Source organism: Phoenix dactylifera, chromosome 11, assembly GCF_009389715.1.
Source record: "Phoenix dactylifera cultivar Barhee BC4 chromosome 11, palm_55x_up_171113_PBpolish2nd_filt_p, whole genome shotgun sequence".
Taxonomy (NCBI): domain Eukaryota; kingdom Viridiplantae; phylum Streptophyta; class Magnoliopsida; order Arecales; family Arecaceae; genus Phoenix; species Phoenix dactylifera.
This window is the reverse complement of record NC_052402.1, coordinates 13,842,867-13,856,884: the sequence shown is the minus strand read 5'-3', so window position 1 is coordinate 13,856,884 and position 14,018 is coordinate 13,842,867. Positions and strand designations below refer to the sequence as shown.

The following is a 14,018-nucleotide window of genomic DNA, read 5'->3' as shown; positions in this document are numbered from 1 at the left end:
TTAAATAGTCTAATGTATAGTCTAATGCATCATACTTCCCTTGCATCCATCTCACTATCAGATCCGATAACATTCAGAATATATGAAAGTGCGCAATAAAACCTCCTTCGAGAAGTACTGCCTACACAATTTTCTGTATGTGATGTTGATGTAACATTACATAAAACTAGGTAGTCATACATTATAACTTCACAAAGCAGTCTATAAGTAGCTGTTTAGAGTTTCAAGATAAAACAAACGAAAAAGTGTCGTTAGGATCAATTGAGAGGAAACAGTATCATTTTAAGGTTAATTATTAGATTCTAATTGGAGAAATTTGTTAGTTTGTAAGGTATAGGTTACCATCATTATTTTTTGGGTCTGAAAGGTTGCCTTCATTATGACTGAAGAGTTAAACTAATTTATTTCGTCTTGTAGCATCATTCAGATGCATGCTCTTGATGGAAAAAAATCGCCTACATATTGCGTGAACCTTGGAACTTCCTCTTGATATATACTTTTCTGTCTCTCCTTTTGATTGTTGAAAGGAAAATACAATCTAAAACTACCTTCAAAAGACAAGAGAAGGAGAATAAACCCAAGCCATATTCAACTTGGTATAGGAAAAGTGTAATAAAAAAATTACCATTTGAGCAACTTTGGTAGCATATATAGTTAACTAAGCAATCAGTGGTTTAGTTACTTTCTTTGCAAATGTGAAAGTCTATATCTAGTTCAAACTACAAGATGAAAAGCCTCCATCCGTGATCTAGAAAAGATGATTGCTGAATTTGCTTCAATTTAAACATCCTAAGTATGTAAGACATTATCGATATATTTATAGCTTTCCTATTCTCAAAGTTTAACCAATGGGATTGAGCAGGTGAAGAGCTGTTTGGAATGTGCCACAAGCATTCTTCCTACATGATCATGAATAATGATACAACATATATTGTTGAGATATGTCTAGAAGAGTTAGTGGACATGATAATAACTAGATTCTCTTTGTTTTTCATATTCTATGGGTTTTGCATATTTTTTTTGATAGAAAGGATAATCATTCTAATCAAGAAGGGTAGTTTGTTACTTGCTTCCATGTATCAGTAATAAAATCTGGTGAATCTTCAATTCAAGAATGAAGATGCTTTGTTGGTTTATGCGCTGTTCAAATGCTTTATCTTCTAACATGACAAAATATGCATTTTGAAAAAAAAAAATCCTTAAAGCTTTTGCATCCTCAAGAATGAAGGATGCAAGCAAGGAATCATATAGTGTCCACTGCATTATGAATTCATGATGCTGATTAAGTCTCCTTCTAATATGACATCGTGAAGTCCCAATGCGACCCGGCCCATATAGAACATTCCCTGGTTGTAAATGCTTTGATACATTCTGCTATTGTCCTAGCTCCAATAAGCTCCCCTTTGCTATCTCAAACTACACATCCAGTATCAGCTTTTCCATCTGCAAAAAATACACCATCAGCATTGATTTATATACACCTTTTGGCAGGGTAGACCATCTTTCTTGTATTTGAACTTTTATACTAGTATTAATCTCTTGACTACTTTGGAATTCTTATAATAGCCAACAAGCTTTATTAACTATTTTCCATGGCTTGAGCTTTTATCCTCCAAAAATGAAGTCATTTATGCTTTTCCAAATTGCCCAAGCAATAATAGCAAATGTAGTTAATCCTTCCATTTCCATTTCCAATTTGTTAAAGCTCTTATACCTAACCCAAATGCTTTCAGCTTTGCTTCCCTTGGTTCTCATCTGGAGAGATGCAAGACTCCAAACTTGTAGTGCAAACTAATAATATCAAAAAATTCCACTCATGTATCATTCTGTTCGTAATATAGTTCACATAATTCATCCTACAACTTGATTTTCCTTTTACTCAAATTTGCTTTTATTGGAAGGATATTTAATTTTGCGAGCATATCACATAAAAAAATTGATTTTTCTGGATTATGTAGCTTCCAAAAATTACTATTCTCTACCAGAACTATGAAAATTAAAACTACTTGCCTTCTTTAAATCTTCTTGCTCCAGTATCAAGTGAAAAGCACTCTTAACAGTGAAAATTCTATTTTTTGTATCATGTCATATCGATCTATGATCTGTTAATCTATCACTAATTAGGATTTTAAGAATGTTCTGTGCAAAGAATACCTGATTAATAACTGTCTCGTTATAGCACCCTCTATCCTTGCCCATCAAAATACCGACTGTAGCTTTAGGGCTCAAGATGCTAACAGGCCACTTGGAAGGCTGTTTTCACCGATAGCCATTTATACTTCCAAATTTTTACCCTATTCTCATGTTCAATTTGTGAGCATACACCTGCTTCAGGCAACGGTTTTCTATATTTGAAACAACATAGAGTTCAACCACCGTAGAAATCTCCATTCTTTTTTTGCTAGTAGTGCTCTATTGAGAGCTTGTAATTCTCTGAAGCCACATCTCCTTTCTCTTTTACTAAACAAAATTATTCCAGTTTATCATTCTAGTTTATCCAATGAACCTTCTCATGCACTTTTCTTTTGCCCCTACCAAAACTTTGCCAGTAATAAATTTAACTCCTTGCATGCTTGTTTGGGAACAAGAAAACAACTCACTACATATGTTGGAAGTGCTTGTGTGATCATCTTCAATAAATAATTTTCTCTTTGATTTCCCCATCATAGTTGGAAGCCCTAAATAATTTCACTCCTATTAAATTGCTAATTTCTTCCTTTACATCTCGTGGTATCTTCTGCTGAATGTGATGGCTGACTTATCCAAGTTGATCATTTGCCCCAAAGCCTTCTCATATCTCTATAACAAGTTCAATATGTTTCTCGTTAGGATTAAGCCAAGAGAATGGGTTGTGAAGAACTCTCATTATATCTTTTAGCATTGTATTAGGAGAGAATCATATATACATGGTGGTACAAAAACATGAGGTGAACTTACCACCAAGGTTACATGCATGTAATGTATACCCTATATACAATACCTAATACTCTAATTACACCCCTCTCAAACTCATGGTGGGTTGTAGACCATGAGTTTGGAAAGAAGATAAGATGTTCGAGCTTTCGTCTGAGGCTTAATTAGTAAGTAAATCAGCAGGCTGAGCCTCGGAAGATAATGAAGAGAGAGTGTCCCTGCAAGATGATGATCATGGGTAAAGAAGACATCAACACCAATTTGCTTGGTGAGCTCATGGTTGGTGGGGTTGGTAGCAATTTGAATGGCACTGGTATTACCATAGTAGAGAGGAGTCGCCTCAGAAAGGATAGCACTCATATTTGCAAGAAGCTAATGAAGCCAAATGATCTCAGCAGTAGGAGTAGCCATAGCGCAGAGTACAGCTTTAGTAGATGATCATTTACTGAAGTGCCAAGAAAAAATACATTGGAAAAAGCAGCCTTGAAAAATTGCATGGATCACTTGCCCAAGGAGCATTGGAAAAATTATAAAGCTGAAGCTAGGAAGAATTGGATAAAAGCAAAGCTTGTGAAATGGTACCTTGAAGAAAACACAACACGTACAAGAGATGGAAATAGAGAATTGTTGTGGAGGCTGAAACAAATTGGCTCAAAACATGCACAGCATGAACAATATCTAGCCTGGAAATAATGAGATAAATGAGACTACTTATGAGATATTGATAGAGAGTACGATTAGAAAGAGGTGCACCAACTCTAGGCTTAAAGTTATGATGGAGCACCAATGGAGTATTAGCAGTGTGGCAATCGACCAGCTCTAGAAAGAAGGTCGGCATTGTATTTCTATTGGAATAAGAGGTAGCTCTTAGAGCTATATGCAACCTCAAGGTCCAAGAAATCCCGAAGTGGTCATTGCAAGTTGCTGACTAAAATACTGCATAACAAATGCAATATGCTTTAGGTCATCCACGGTCATAATTATATTATCGACACAAAGCAGTAAAAAAAGTCTGACCACGTGAAGAAGAATTGACAAATGTGGTAGGATCATGATCAAGGTAGGCCAAACTAGATCGAACTATTTAGTTCGGCCTATACCGAGCCAACCCGGTGAGAAACTGGGTCGGTTCGTCTATAGAAATCGGTTTTGGCCCCGAACAGGCCGGAACATGTCTTGACTCGACCGAAAAAGACTCAAACTGGACTGAATTGGCCGAAACTGATCTGAATCGGTCGGAACCGTTTGGAACCAGCCAATTCCGTTCGAACTTGGTGCGAACCATCCGCTTCGCACCGCGTCAATCCGGTTCGGAACTGGGCCCTGCCCCTCTCCTTTTTTTGTTAAAAATAATTGTTTCGGCCTTTCCAATAGTTTATTTTGAAAGTTCGTTCTAAACGACTCCCTTTTTTTACCAATCTATGAAATCACACTGATTTAGTATGATTGAAGAAAGATTCAAGCCTAAATAAGATGTGCTTCCTCTTCTCCATCTCATTTTCTCTATTTTTTTGAAAAAATAGCTCAAAAATTATAAAATAAGAAAAGATCTTGCCAAAATTTTTGATTTGGCATTGATTTTATTAAATATTGTAGATCTATAGATGATCTACACGATGACATAAAAATTTTTAATTTTTGGATTATATATAATTTTTAAAAATTAAAAATATACTTTTGGATTAAAACATAAAAAATAAAAAAAATAAAAAATCAGAAGTATATTTAGGAGCATGTAAGCTACTCTTCGGCTATATTTTGTGTCTATTTATTCAAGTTGATGCGATCTCGCGCATAGTAGCCGAGGCCTAAATTTGAAAAAAATTTAAGAAATAAGTAGCCTTTAATGCATGCCTATTTGGCACTAGAGTGTATTTTGCAGTGTGACTATTCAGGGCGTGCTCACGGCCTTATGTAGTGACACGCCATTACACCAAAAAAAAAATGCATGCCTACATGCCTAGAAAAATATATGTAGCATCTATTATTGGATTCTACGTAGATCTGAGTTGAAATTATTTTTTTAAAATATTTACATTTAAAATTATTTTTAAATTTAAAAAATAATTAAAAATATATAATTATACCAAAACTTATGAAAAATTGGTAGTACATTGGAAGTAATTTATGAAGTAGAAAACATATTTTTCTGAATTTATGATATTTAAACATATTTTAAATTTAAACATTGTTATAAATATATAAAAGGGGGTATTCATGTTTGGCATATGCCTGCCCTGACCGAAAGATTTTGGGATGATTAATAAAAAATATGAAATATTCATATTATGTATTAGATAAACTACATGTATTTTCTGAGGTAAAAAATTATCTTTATCGTAACAAAATTTTGGTATTTTTAAATAATTGAAAACTAACATACATGATAAACTCACAGAAATAGAACCATTAAGAAAAAAGGAGCCAGAGTATGATATTGGTTGGAATCATGGGCAAATGTTCTTAGGTCGGCATCATTGAAAGTGCAACTGGTGCAACATAGAGTTTAAAGGAGGAATAATCATGTTGAAGCAGCACTTAGCTGGTGGTTACCTCGACGTATCTATGTGCCGAAAATGCCGTCAGAAGGTTTGGTAGCGGATGAAGAAGCACTTTGCCGATTTCAGAGCAGCGAAGGAGAGAGTTTCTAAGAAGAAGGCAGAGGTGGACTCCGAGCAGCAGAGCCACTTTTCTATTACTCTAGGAAGTTAGAGAAGACATCCGCTCTAGATGACGAGGAGGCATAGATCTAAGCTGTCATGCAGGCGATCCTGGATGACAGTGACAGCAGGATGCGATAGCCAGGCAAAGGGCTTTATTAGGGCCCTCATACTACGAGTCAGGCTCTGGTTCTACGATCAGCAGGGCAAATCTAGAGTTCAAGGCCTCCTCAGTTAAAGAGGCCGTCAATAGAGGCGATGGCATATTGCATCTATGTTGGAAGCTTTTGGTAGCAAAAACAAATCATCCAGAGAGATTCCATCAGAAGTATTAATCCATGATTTAGATCCATATGCCTTCGCCCGTAGAGATTCAAAGCAGTGAAGGATTGACACAATGCTGAAGAAGGATAACAAGAAAGATATGTGGCGAGCTATTTGATCCTGATTCTACTTCAGCCACATCCTAGCGTATGTGGCAAACAACATGTACTATAGGTCTGCTATTTCCTCCATATAGGCTGTCAGTCCCGGTGTAAATCCTCCAGGCCCGAAGAACATCTACGGTGAGCGTTTTGACAATAATAAAGAGGAGCTAGAGATATGGGTTGCCTCACATAAGAATAAGTGACCCACATATGGACTGACAATTATGTGTGATGGTTGGACCGGTCCTACCAAGTGGAGCATTATTAACTTTCCGATATATTCTGATACAAAGACTTTCTTCTACAAGTCAATTCATACTTCTGATCAGGTGCACGACGCTACGTACATCCTTAAACTGATAGAAGAGGTGATTGATCAGGTAGGAGAGAAGAATGTCGTGCAGGTCATCACTGATAATGAGCCATAATATAACGCCGCCGGAAAGATCTTGATGGAGCGACGGTCATATATTTTTTGGACGCCATGTGCTACACATTGTATCGACATCATGTTGACAAATATTGTGAAGATTCATAGGGTGCAGCAGACAGTGGAGACAGCTCAAAGTATCACCAGATATATTTCTAACCATACGTGGGTTCTTTCACTAATGAGGAGGTATGCAGGGTGAGAGATCTTGAGACTAAGAGTCATATGGTTTGCTACCAACTACGTTGCACTTGATAGCTTTCTTGAGAAGAAAGCGGTCCTACGTCAAATGTTTGTTCAATTTCGAGTGGTAGAAAAGTAGATATGCTAGAGCATTATTAAGGACTTGGTGATGAGGCAGACATTCTGGCAACAAGCACTGCAATAGTGAAGGTTATCAGACTATTGTATGAAGTGCTTCGGGTTCTAGACAACGAGAGATACCCCCAGATGGGCGATGGTGAGAGCAAAAATTCATATCATGGAGGCAGATCCGATGTATGCTTACGAGTACATCGACATCATTGAGCGGCGATGGGTCTATTAAATGGGTAGGGACTTGCATGTAACAAGTAAGTAGGAACATTGAAAATTAGACTGCTCCTGTACTTATACAATTTTACTAGACAATAACGAACTCTATGTGCAACATACTACTTGAACCCTCAGTTTTAGTATGCCATAGCTGGAATCGATATAAATGATGAACTTCTGGCCGCTCTGCATAATGCGATTTATAAGATGGAGCATGATCCAAAAGTCGCCGCCCTATGTCTAAAAGAGGTAAGTTAATTTAAGTGACATGTATAAGTTAACTAGTATTTTTAATTATTAACATATTACAATACAATTCTTTTTTATAGACCAAAATATTGAGAGGGAGCACTGATAGCTTTGGAGTTTCGACAGCTGCCGTATGTAAGAAAAGTATGAATCTAGATATATTACACATCGGGAGAATTTTTACCTGGCCATAGATGGTTACTAATATAACAATATCTTATATACAATTTTTTTCAATATTTTTACAGTCGAACGGTGGATCCATTTTGGTTTGTCCGCAAAAAATCTCAAGCAGTTCGCTATTCAAATATTTTTCCAAACGGTCTCCTCGAGTAACTGTGAGCGCAACTAGTTAACCTTTGCCCTTATCCATAACAAGCAGAGAAACCGTTTGACATAGAAGTGTTTCAGTAATCTTGTATATATTTCTATAATCTGAGGTTGACACTGAAGTACATTCAAGAGAAAGTGGAGCTAAAGTATAGAAATTGAATCTATAGTGCTTTTGTTGATGATGTGGATGATCCTATGATCGAATGGCTTGTGGGCCAGTAGCAGGAGCCAGAGCTTGATAAGCGAGGATTGCCTCCGCAACCAGCCAGCTTCATAGCCAGTGAGGCTAGGGTTGATGCAGGACAATGGGGAGAGAGCAATATTTTATGCATCCTTCAGCCGATTAGCCACAACCATAGAGGAGCCGGTCACCATATGACTCTTTGTTCAAGACATCCTCTTAGAGATATAATCGAGAGATGTTTAGACGAGGCCACTATGCTACTCGATCGACTCGGTCAGGAGGGTGACATACATCCTCCCAACATAGCTAGACAGACAGGATCACGAAGGATAAGCAAGCAGAGAGTGACAAATAGAATAAATAGGCAGCGAGTGACATGAAGGGTAAGAAGATAGCTGCCCAGCACACCAAAAAAAGAAAATAAAAGACATCTACCCAGCACACCAAATGGCCATAATGGATATTGAGTTTGAATTCTTGTAGCAAACTTTTTATAAATTTGGCATAGTTGAGAGTGAGACTGCATAAAATAAACCCATGTAACGCGAGAATAATCAACAATGAATATGACATAATAGCAGTTTCCATCTTTAGAAATAGAAGGGGAATAACTCTAGACATCTGGGTGAACTAAACCAAAAAGTGAAATAGCTATAGAATTACTAGAGTGAAATGGAAGTCTCACATGCTTTCCAAGAACACAACCTTAGATATAGAGCCTATGACACCACTATGAATTAATGTGGTAAGATGGGAACCCTAAAGATGGTCAAGACGACAATGATAGATCTCGAAAGTAGAAGTGGAAACATCTACCAGGGTAGAGGCAGGAGAATTGGGCACATGTGGGTGGTCCATCAGATACACTCCATTATGGCGATGGCCAACACCAATCAGACGATCGATTTGTTGATCCATCACAAAGCAAGAGGATGCATCAAAGGAGACAAGGCAACCATGATTAGTGACACTACAGGAAAACTAACTTTACAAGAACATTTCAATGATCTTTATTATCTCCTTCCCTTTTGCATTTTCTGGAGCAATAAACACATGATTTTTGCTCGCAAGACACACAAGCACCTAATAATTTGAGTAATGCATGAATAGTATCTTAGCAGCAGCATATAATGTAGTGAATCTGATCAAACCGAACGAAGTCAAGGGATCACCGCGAACAAAAAAGGGGAAGAGGAAGGAGAGAAGATGGGAATCGAAAAAGGGGAAGAACATAATACCTCTAGGGCTCTCCCGGTCGGCGCCGCAGAGGAGGGAGGAGAAGAGGAGGTTGCGGACGCGCGGTCGCTCGAAGCTGGTGGGTTTATGTTTAGTTTTTTAACGACGCTTTTAAGCATCATCGTTTCTTAAACTTTTAACGACGCTTTTAAGCCTCGTCGTTTCTTAAGCTTTATCGGCGCTACGGGGAAGCGTCGGCAAAGGTTGGCGCTGAGCTAAACTTTCCCGATGCTTCCCTCTAGCGTCGAGAAAACTCAGATTTGCTGTAGTATGAGTTGACTAACAGATAGTAAATTAACAGATAATTGAGGAATATTGAGGATGGAAGGAACAGTAAAATGGATGGTCTTAAGATCACCCTGCTGAGATGTGTGTAATTGGGTGCCATCACCTGTAACAATATGAAGCTACATAGGCGGTGAACAGGAAACAAGAAGAGAAGCATGTGGGGAAAGGATGCATCAGAGTCCAAGATCCAAGTGAAACAGGATCTATCTGTAGAAAAGGCTGAAGATGCATGACCGGAGGGTAAAGCATCAGTGCTATGAAGTTGTCAATGAACTTGCCATGAGAGACCTAGAGCTTGCATCAAATGAAGAATCCATGGCAGGCGCGGCAACAACTGGTTCTTTAGGAGTAGCGCCTAGAGCTTGTTTGTAGCGTGGTGGTCGAATACTGCACTCCTCAATGATGTGTCCAGTGCGTTTGCAGTAACGGCACAACTTCTTCCTCTTTTTCATAGCATCAGAAGAAGGAAGGAAAGTGGGACAAGAGCCAATGCTAGTAGGCTGCATACTATGGGCAGCCAAAATAGAAGTAGGCTCGCCAATCTGAGATTGTAGGATACGAAGATGGGTCCCCTCAGCTATCAAGTCAGATAAAGCAGCATCCAAAGTAGAAAGTGGCGCACAATAGAGCAATTGACTATGGATGGTCTCAAACTCAAATCGGAGACCCATAAGAATCTGAAAAAAATGTTGCTGATCAAGAGCCTTGCGTTGCTCATTAAAGCAAGTGCAGATTGACCAAGTAGAGCATAAATGATGCTGAACCGAGTGAAGTTGATGATGCCACAATTCCTGCATGTAATTGTAGAACTCCAATATAGAGTAGTCCTGTTGATGAGCAGTAGAGGGCTCTTGAAATATAAAGTATGTACGAGCTTGATTAGCGAAGATAATCCCACAAGTCTTTGGTTGTAATATCCTGGCCTTCCATCAGATGTAGAATTTGAAGCCTAATGGCATATGTGACTCTTTAAGAAATTGCAGCAATGACACGACGATCAGCCATTGTCCATGTAAATAAAAGATTAGGGTCCGAGCCAGCTGGCAGACAAGGCGTAGTCCCATCAATATGGCCCCATAGCTGATGAGCAAATAGTTGAAGTTGAATAGATACGGCCCACAACTTTTAGGTGGCATAACTATCTAATTGAATGTCTAGAGTGATGGTGGAATTGGTTGAAGATCTCACAGCTGGAGGTGAGGAGGCTCCTAGAACTCCTGAAGACGAACTTGAAGGAGTGCCCAAAGGAGCTAAAGAAGTTGGTTGTTGATTCATGATACCTTAGGTGGCTTTTGCCCTTGGAGTGACTGCTAACAAATGGCTTGCAGTGGCAGCTTCTAACAATGTCAAGCAAATGTATGATTGTAGGCTGTAGCAGTTAATTTGAGGCAAATCATCAAACATGTAATCTGCAGTTGCTGTCACTGAAATGCAATGTTATAGCAGCTCATTCAGATATTCATAAACATGAGAGCTTGTCTATGGAAGACCATGGAAACCATGAAAAGAGCAAATGCGCAATTATTCTAGGTGTTGGCTGGTCCAGGTGCCTTGGAGATATTTGGAACAAGGCATGGATCAGCTCCAATAGAGATCCAAGAATAATTCAGCAGAACTTACTTTAGTTCACATGCCAACATGGGCTGATGACTTTTAGATGGCCGCAGGCTGATATTATGCTTGGGTGGTTTGGACCAATTATCGAGTAGCTGGTGGGTGCAGTATTGAGCATAACATAGGGATCTATGGATAAAGACTTGGATGTCCCAAAGCTTTAGCAAGATAGCGAACCATCGGAGATGAATGGTGGAACTGAAAATTCCAAAGAATTAGAGAGCCCAAGATTGAGTCTGCGGCCAGCAAAGTTTGATAATGTCAAAATCTTCAAGCAGTATTACGAGGCTTTGTCTTGAAGCTCATTTCCAAAAATGTGAGGAAAGCTTATTTTAGAGGTGCATGAAGCTAAGAGCATGGGCTATGAAGACCTCTCATTCTATCTATTGGTATTGTATTAGAATTACCAAAAAAAGATGAGAATCATATAAAGATGATGGTTAAAATAACTATGAAGTGAGCTTACCATCAAGGTTACATGCATACAATATATACACTACATACAATACATAATACTCAACATTTCTTCCCTCTTCATTATTGGCATTTGCAAATAGTAGAATGGTCTTTGCAAAGAGAAGATAAGATATTTTTAGCCCTCTTTTGATAATAGAAATTCCAAGGACTTCTTTCCATTACTTTCATAAGACCCCTTTTTTTTTTTTTTTTGTGGCTTAAGCGGGTTCTTCATACAATACGTGTACGAATACATCCAATTAAGTCAAAAAACACCAACTCGTAGAGTGCCTGTAGCAGCTCCTCTTTCCCTGACCAGAGGGTGTACCCAAAGTGGTAAGCCGCATAGGCAGCTGCCCAGTCGGCCACCCCATTGGCTTCTCTGAATACATGTTTGGTCTAAAAGGCCACCCCATCCCTCATCATTATCCCTATGTCTCGGATCAGGGGGTGGTCCGTGCTCTCACCCCTCGGTCTCCCTTAAATTCGCCCGACAATCGTGGCCGAATCGCCCACCAGAATGATCGAGCTGGCCTGCAGCACCTGCCGCACATGTCGAAGACCAGCCCAGGAGGCTCGCAGCTCTGCCTCCGGAACTGACGTGTCAAACAACTGGTAGCCACCCACTGCCACCATCCTGGAGTGCGGGTCCCATATAACAAACCCCGCACCACCCCGCGTTCCTCCATCCAATACCGATCCGTCGAAGTTGACCTTGAGAAAACTCGGGGATGGGAGCTCCCAAGTGAAAAACACCATCTGAGGAGCTGCCTGAGCAGAGAGGGAACCCTGAATGTCCCGAGCTGTTAAAGATCTATCTGAAGAGAGAGTGGGTCTGATCTCCATCGTCTGTGCTCGAGCGAACTCCGCAACAAACCTCGGTGACATTCCGCGCTCACCAAAAGTGCGGGCGTTCTTCACCAGCTGGATCTGATGTGCTATGCAAGTCGCTTTGATGGCCTCCTAATATTTCTGGGGGATGGCCAACCACTGCCGTATTACCTATAGAAACTGAAGCCTCTTACTCTAGGCCTCCTGCAAGATCCCTGTCCACTGCCATGCCAACCTCGCCAATGTACACTGGAATAGTACATGATTCACTGACTCCTCAGCATCACATATCCTGCACTCCGCGGGGATCCCCCAGCTATGCCTATTCAGCACTATTTTCGTCGCAAGGCGGTCCCACATCACATTCCATAAGAAGAGTGCTGCCCTCGGATGAAGCCCCGACATCCAGATCCAAGTGTAGTCCTACCTCGGCTCATGCTCTTGTTGGATGACACAGAAGAGGTCTCTCAATCTGACACTGGCCCTGCACGAGGTGCCCCAAACCCTGACATCTGGCCACGCATATCCTAGTATCGGAAGAGATCGGATCCTCTCAGCTAGGTGTACCCCGAACAACTGTCGTAGTTTGGCCTCATCCTACGCTGCCCCTCCTGGGGCTAAGAGGTCGCACACCCGTAGCCCCTCCATTGCTTCAGTATCAACCATGGTCGGCCAGCACCTCAGGAGAAGGATATCCATCCATGGGTCAACAGTCATCTCGATGCTCCGCCCATCGCTTATCAACCACCTGGTGGTTGCCGACACAATCGGCAAGTACCTTCCGATCTCGCACCACATGAAGGAGACTCGACGACCACTCCGTGCCACCTCTGAGCCCCCTCGACCATATCTGACTGCCATCATCTGATTCCAGAGCCCGTGTGGCTCTAACAGAAACCGAACAGCATGCCGAGCAATGAAAGCCTCACGTCGCTCCAGGAGGGACTGCACCCCTAGACTGCCCTCACTGGTGGGACGGCAGACCTGCTCCCAGACCACCAAATGCACCCTGTGGCCTCCACCGTGTGACCCCCATAAGAAGCACTAAAGGAGTCGCTCGATCATCAGTAAAGTCGTTTTCGGTACCACAGTGTTGGCCATGAGATATACCAGCATGGATCCCAACACTGAGCTGATCAGTGTCAATCTCCTCATCATGGATAGGAAGGACGCCCTCCAACCTGCTCTGGACCCGCTGCACCAGATCGGAACACTCTGCCACCCGTAGTCTCCAACCAGTGATGGGGACTCCCAAGTAGGTCAGTGTCCCTTTCTGCTCTGGTATCTGCAGAATCTTCCGGATCTTCTATCTGACTCTGCTCTCCGTACTCGGGCTGAAATGGATAACTGACTTCAGAAAGTTTACTCTCTGACCGGATGCCGCACAGTAGCCCGCCACCATTCTGTGGAGGATCCGTGCATCAAGAACCCGCGCCCTGGCCAGAAGAAGATAATCATCAGCGAAAAGTAATGAGAATAGGCTCCCCCTTCTGAGACCTTTTGATGGAAAAAATAATCTGTTTGCTTTCCTTTTAATGAGAATAGAATAAGTCATGTAAGTAACGCATTTCATAAGCAAGGCCAAATCTGTTTCGGTTTCAAACCTTGAGTTCCTGTTTTGTTATCTTAAGTTTCTCCGTAACTCTTTCCATTCCTTGACTCATGTTCCGGCTCTCACGCAGCACTTCGTAAGTCTGGACCTATCAAATTTAAACATTTTCCTTTTCCTTCTTTGATGACCATGGTGTTCAGCCTGGGATATTATTAAAATTTGGGTATGATCTGAAAAATGTTTTGCTTGTGCCTTTTGAGTACTTCATGCACCAATCAAGAGAAGAAAGGATTCTATCAAGTCTTTCCCT

General features: G+C 40.7%; 1 protein-coding gene across 5 annotated transcripts in view; it reads left to right on the top strand.

Annotated features, from left to right (window-relative positions):
- LOC103715026 (MADS-box transcription factor 23-like) overlaps positions 1-14,018 on the top strand; it is a 30,841-nt gene that overhangs the window by 2,109 nt on the left and 14,714 nt on the right. The gene's annotated exons all lie outside the window — the stretch shown is intronic.